Source organism: Meriones unguiculatus, chromosome 2 (assembly GCF_030254825.1).
Source record: "Meriones unguiculatus strain TT.TT164.6M chromosome 2, Bangor_MerUng_6.1, whole genome shotgun sequence".
Lineage (NCBI taxonomy): Eukaryota > Metazoa > Chordata > Mammalia > Rodentia > Muridae > Meriones > Meriones unguiculatus.
Window position 1 is genome coordinate 79,347,564 of NC_083350.1, and position 6,324 is coordinate 79,353,887.

The 6,324-nt window shown below is 36.3% G+C and overlaps 1 pseudogene; it reads right to left on the reverse strand.

Moving 5' to 3' along the window:
* Positions 1-1,939: 1,939 nt before the first annotated feature.
* LOC110542544 (ubiquitin-ribosomal protein eS31 fusion protein-like) lies at positions 1,940-4,081 on the reverse strand (annotated as a pseudogene).
* Positions 4,082-6,324: the final 2,243 nt, after the last annotated feature.

The following is a 6,324-nucleotide window of genomic DNA, read 5'->3' on the forward strand; positions in this document are numbered from 1 at the left end:
CTAAGGTAGCAGAGGAATCATCAGGTCTTGATGAGTTGGCAATGTTGTTTAAGAAGATTGGCAAAATAGTGGTTTTTGCCACTGGGTTGTCTCCTGCCTTGCTCGAGAGGATATTTTCTGGTTTTGCATTGTGGTCTTCATGGGTGGGGGGTGCTGAAAACTCAGAAGGTTCACTCAATTCTCTGGTGCTGGAAAGGACTTCAGAGTTGCTTGTGCATCTAGAGAGTTTGCAACTAGAGGTTGAGGTGCTGGGAAAGCAAAAGGAGCCAGTAGGAGGAGAACAACAGGGTTCAGGCTTGGTTTCCAACATAGAGAATTTTCTTCAAGATGAAAAAGGGAAGCAAATAGGGCTGGAAGGCCCAGACCACCTCTTTGAAGTAAAGGGCTGGGAAGAACAAGAGGTTGTACAGGGTAATTGGGTTCCTTAGAGCCAAGTGCATTGCCAGAAGAGTTGCCTTATACAAGCTTATACAGGCTTATACAGGCACCATGAGCCTTTCCAGTCTTTGTGCAGCATATACCTGCTAATGATGATGGTGAAGCTTATGATGACATGATGTGGCATTCAAAAGACATTCCATATCATCTCTTTAAAATGTTTAAAAGAGTCTATTTTAAGGAATGGGACGCATTCCTCATTCATTAAACAAGAACTAAACAATTGGGCTATGCAAAACAGTTTTATTCCTCAAGATTGGAAGAGTTTGATGTCAGCTATTCTAGAAGCTGGTCAACAATTGAAATGGTTATCGTGATGGAGGGAGGAAGCCATGAAAATGGAACAACATAATATGGCAATGAGGATAAATATTGTTAAAGACAAACTGCTTGATGAAGGGCATTATGCTGGTTTACAAGAGCAAATCCTGTCTGATGATGTTGTATTTGGACAATGTCTTGCTGCAGCTTTAGCGAAGCATTTGCAAGGCAGCCAGTCCTGATGAGACCTGATAGGCTAGGGTCAGACAGAAAGGGAAGAGGACCTCATCTATCAGTGGACTAGGGGAGGGGCATAGGAGAAGAGGGAGGGAAGGTGGGATTGGAAGGATACGAAAAAAGAGGCCACAGCCAGGAAACAATATGAATAAATTGCAATAAATAATAAATAAATAAAAAGAAGAAAAGAGAAAGAAAACAAGAATGTGGGAAATGACTGAAGAGCTGTGGGAAAACAAAACAAAACAACACTTCTTTACTAAAGTAACACTAGGCCCCGCAGAAGCCAACACTGAATGCCTACAGAGATTGACTTCCACTGTCAACAGAGCCTTACCAGATCCTGAAACAAGAAAGTCATTGATAGAGATCTTGGCATTTGAAAATTTAAATATTGAATGTAAGAGAGCAATTAGGCCATTTAAAGCATGACAACTCAGAGAAAGCCACAAGGCTCAGCTGGCTTGCCGTGAGAATCTCTCTGGAACTTTTCTCTCTGCAAAGTCAAGTGTCCAAGCATGAAGATCAGCACAGTGATGTTGATCCAAAAACCCAAGCCTCGCTATTCATGGGCCTCTATATATCTACTGTCCTCAAAGTCCACCCACAGATGTTTTCAGTTGTCCAAAGTCATGCCTTTTGCAAGAGAGAACTCACTACAAAACATCACATGCCCTCTCACTACCTAACCTCCAGCAAAACATCATGTGCCAAGTTTACTGCAAAACATCACATGGGAAAACAGTCTTCAAAGAAACCAGAAACTTCCACTTCACTACTATCTTCAGAAGTGCTTGCTCTTGCTGTTATCCATTCCTTCTGTCCCTAAAATACTTTCTGCCACTTCTTTTGCTGGTTTCCTGAGTCTCAACAAAGGAATTTGGTGGAGACATTAAATTTAGGGTTCTGTAGCCCGAAATCTATCTTTGTACACTGTCCAGCTGTGAATCTCTGTATTTTTTTTCTTTCTTTCAGTTCCTTATTTTTACTAACTCATGCACAACTACTTGTCTTCTGGTTTGTTGAAGCAGAAAGGCAGACAATGCTTGCCACAATAATGTCTGTCAATGTGGCTAGCCATGAAAACTCTAGCATAACATTCATCAGAAGGACACTCTCAATGTAGTCAACTTATTTTGCAGTTTTCATCCACTTTATATAATATTTCAGTACAGCCAACTTAACCTTCTTCCTCTATGGTTATTCTTCTTGGGAGTGGTGTAAGACTTCTTTTTTTCCTTATCACCACAATGAAGTCTCAACACAAGAAGGATGGACGCCCATTGAATGTAATCACACAAAGTATGACCACCTTCCAGTGGCTTACCAGCAAAGATCAGCCTCTGCTGATCAAGAGGAATTCCTTCCTTATCCTGGATCCTGACCTTAACATTTTTTATAGTGTCCAAGGGTTAAGCCTCAAATGTGGCGATGGTCTTTCCTATAAGGGTCTTCACAAAAATCTGCACCTTGGTGGAGGTTCCACCACAGATGGCACATCAGAAAGCAGATCTCTGCATTTGTTAACAACTACTGAAAGAAGTTTTTCTAATAATGACTGCTCAAGACATTGATCTATAAGTATAGCAGACTGTCATTAGGAGCCATTTGTTTGCTATGGTCCTTTATCAGAATAATAGTATTTGGTTTTCCCCTAGGTCTCTGGCCTATTTAGTCTCAGGTTCTTGGCCCCTAACAGTGTTGGGTATAAGTTCTATCTCACGGAGTGGGCCTTAAATACAATCAAAAAGTGGTTAATTATCCCAACAAGTTTTCTGTCACTGTTGCACTATGATATTTTGCAGGCTAATCACCATTGTAAAGCAAAGGATTTGTAGTTGACTTAGTGTTTTACCTTTCCCCTTTGGTAGCATGCTGAGTACCTTCTGCTACTTCTGGTATTATGAACATTAGTCATGTTATGGCTTTAGGTAATCGTCAGCTCAATTTCTCCATGGTTAATGAGTTTATGTAGGTATTGTCCTTAGTAATCAGGTCTAACAGTCATTTTTATTGATAGCAAACAATTGCCTTAACCATATCTGGATGGAGGTTGGTAGGTGGACTTCCCTAGGAAGAGGAAATCAAATAGATAGTTATGGATGGTCAAGTCGAAGGACTGGAACCCGATAATCTAAATGGGAGGGGGAGGAAAAAAGGGTTGAGGGAATGAACACTAGGAGGGACACCTAAAATTAAGGGTTGATTGTTTTTGTAGAAATCTAATATAGAAATCTTCCTAAAATATATATAACTATGAAAGAGATCTAAATGAGATCATGAAATAATAGCGGAAAAGCAGCCTCAGTGGAGCATCTTTCATCACCAAATTAAGATGCCATTTCCAGGAATGAGTTAAATCTAGTCTAATTGCTGAGCAAAGGGGTCCTACAGGAACCCAAATCCAACTCATTCTAACACTTTGTTAATCTTCACTTTCTTGTTACATTTCATATTCATTGTGGCATTATTAATGGGTCTGAAGCAAATTAATTCTCACATAAAAATATACATATACATAAATTTTTGTAATACCTGAATCCAAAATCATTCAGTATTATCTGGTTCTAGAGAGAAAGGTTGTTTCTATTTTAGAAGATGTAAAATCTTGTCATCTCATGTCTGTCTTCCTGTTCTTGCCCTGGAGTTGTTTAATAATTGATGTCCCATTTGATTTGAAATTAATTTAAATTCAGAGTTAAGAGTTTTAAATTCTGAAATGCCATTTTGCTCCTTGAAGTAAACAGAGTCAGATATTTGTGTCACTGTTGTGAACTTATAATCATTATACATATCTCCATTTAATTAGAATATTCTGACATTTCAGTCTCTAACATACAGAATACAATAGAGAGGTGACAACATTTCAAGTTTGATATTTGAAAGCATTAAACTTCGATTCTACATCTCTTTTTTCTTTGATAAATTCTTGGCTAGGCAAAGTATTTAAACTCTAATTTTAGTACTATTATCGTGAATCCACATTTTTCTTTAGTTGATGTAGAGGAATTAATTAATTAATCCAGCAACTTGCCTACTTTGTCAAGGGATCACATGCAAAGACTTTCTAGGTCTGTGTGATCCAGCTGGAATGTCTCACCTTTAGTCCCTCTGGCTGGAATATAGACTTGTCCTCAGTACACATGCAATTTAATTCCAAACAATGAAGATAATTCATTTGTTAAAGGAAGCACCAAACTTGAAAGTGACAGACAGAAAAGAGAAGCTAATTAAGAGCAGTACAGTAAAATTGAGACAGTAGAGTAGGGTACAGTAGAGAGACAGACTAGAGAAGGCAATACAGTAGAGTTCAGTAGAGTTGAACAAAGAAGACAGTACAGTAGAGTTAGCAGAGTACAGTACAGTGCCATACAGCTAGTTCCTCACAGTTCAGTTGAGCGTTTGAGTTCAGTTGAGTTTGTGCAGAGCATTCCAATAAGAGTTGTTAAGAAGCCAAATTGAATTAGTCAGCTTGTAGAAGTGGTTAGGACAGAACAGCTAGTTAAACCACCCTGCCAGAGTTCAGAAAGTACTAGAAAGGGTGAGGTTATTCAGCAGTAAGCCCCTGAGATTACAATTACATCTGGTGAATAATAGTTACATTCACACATTAAGTTATTTTTTTAAAAAGACCATATGCCTTAATAATTCAGTTCCTTATAAATAGTGTTTCATGTCTTGAGAATGTTATTTCATGGATAATTAATATGCAAAAAAGGGAAAATTATGCTTAATTTTCTTTCATGTTGAAAGTTTGATTTCTAAAAGCAGATATTTCTATAAACCAATACAAGCCACATGATTTTTCAGAAGTTTTTGATCATTTTCATAATGATAAAGCCCTATTGTTAATTTATTCTCTCTACAAATCAGTGTGAAGATTCTTTCCATAATTTTCATTTTTCTACTTTGTACTTCTGTTTTCCATCAGCCTGGATAAAGAGCTAAACTAACAAATATCATAATTAACTGGAAGTTCCATTATTTACATGCTACACTTTCTCTGTCTCTCTGTCTCTGTTTTTCTCCCTCTCCCTCTCTCTCTTTCTCTCTCCTCTCTTTTTCAATCATATATATTTACATAAATATACACAGCTATATTTACAGACTGCTATAGAATATGCATCAGGGTTTTATGAGTGTCACTAAAAGGCCAATATATACATTTTCCACAAATAACACCCCTGAATTTTATAAAATAATATCTTTTTAAGAACTACTGAACTATTGAATATTTTAGCTAAAGTTCCATTCTTTAGAACACATTGTTTGTCATCTCTCAAATACCTATTCAGTTGCTAGAAAATCTATCTCTATGTTTTGGGGCTATGAAATATTTTGGGGGGACAAGTTGGCTTTACTGAAGTCTAGGTTCCAGATTTGCTTCCGATGATTCTAAATTAAGTGCTCAATGTGCTACAGTGAGAGAGTAGGATGAAGAGCTCCCATACCTGTAGAGTACTTCAGAACACTAAGGAGACTTAGCAAATCACAAGGCAGTATATGGCAGTGATTAAGTGTTCAACATAAATATGAATGGAATATGATATCATTTATTAATCAGGATAAATTTGTAATTGGATTTATATTTTCCTTTGCAAATAAAAACTCAGTTTATGCTACCTTTGTTTAAATATTCTGATGGGAGGTATACTAAGATGCCTTCTTGGTAAAAATATTTTTAACGCAAGCCTAATAAACTGAATTTGAAATAAATACTCCTCCTAAAATTTATCTCTGATCTCTACATGTTCATTGTACTATGTATGCATAGGCACCATGCAGATTCATTCTATACAGACACAGAGGCGCAATACTAACAAAAAAGTGTAAATTCAAAAGTAAAAACATATCTTCCAGATTAAATATAATTTTGTTCTTTAAAACCAATATTTTAATATCCCTAATGTTAAAGTAATCCATTTTTTCTGCTAAACATTTGAGTATTGAACAGATATTTTTGTTTATAAATAATATATTTTTAGAAATATGTCATTTTTTTATTATTGAGACATCATTGTTTTCAGGTCTTAAAAAATTCTGCATATTTAACTCATTGGTCTTTAGAATTTGCAAAATTTTTGAAAAGTACTAAAGAGGGATTATAAGCTACAACTATATTTTAATAAACATCATATCATTCCACACTAGGAAATTACCTTTTATAATTACTAGTTTAAAAATGCTTAAACTATCACTCAAAGAGTAATTTTGGATAGTTCCAGAAAATAATATCAATATTCCAAATCATACTATCTCCCATACCGCCTAAAAAGGAAGTGAGACATAAATTGCGTTGTGAATACACAATGAACACTATGGGAATCAGACTGAACTGTGGTGTGAATATTCAATGTGACATCAGAAGAGTGACACTCCAACATGAGT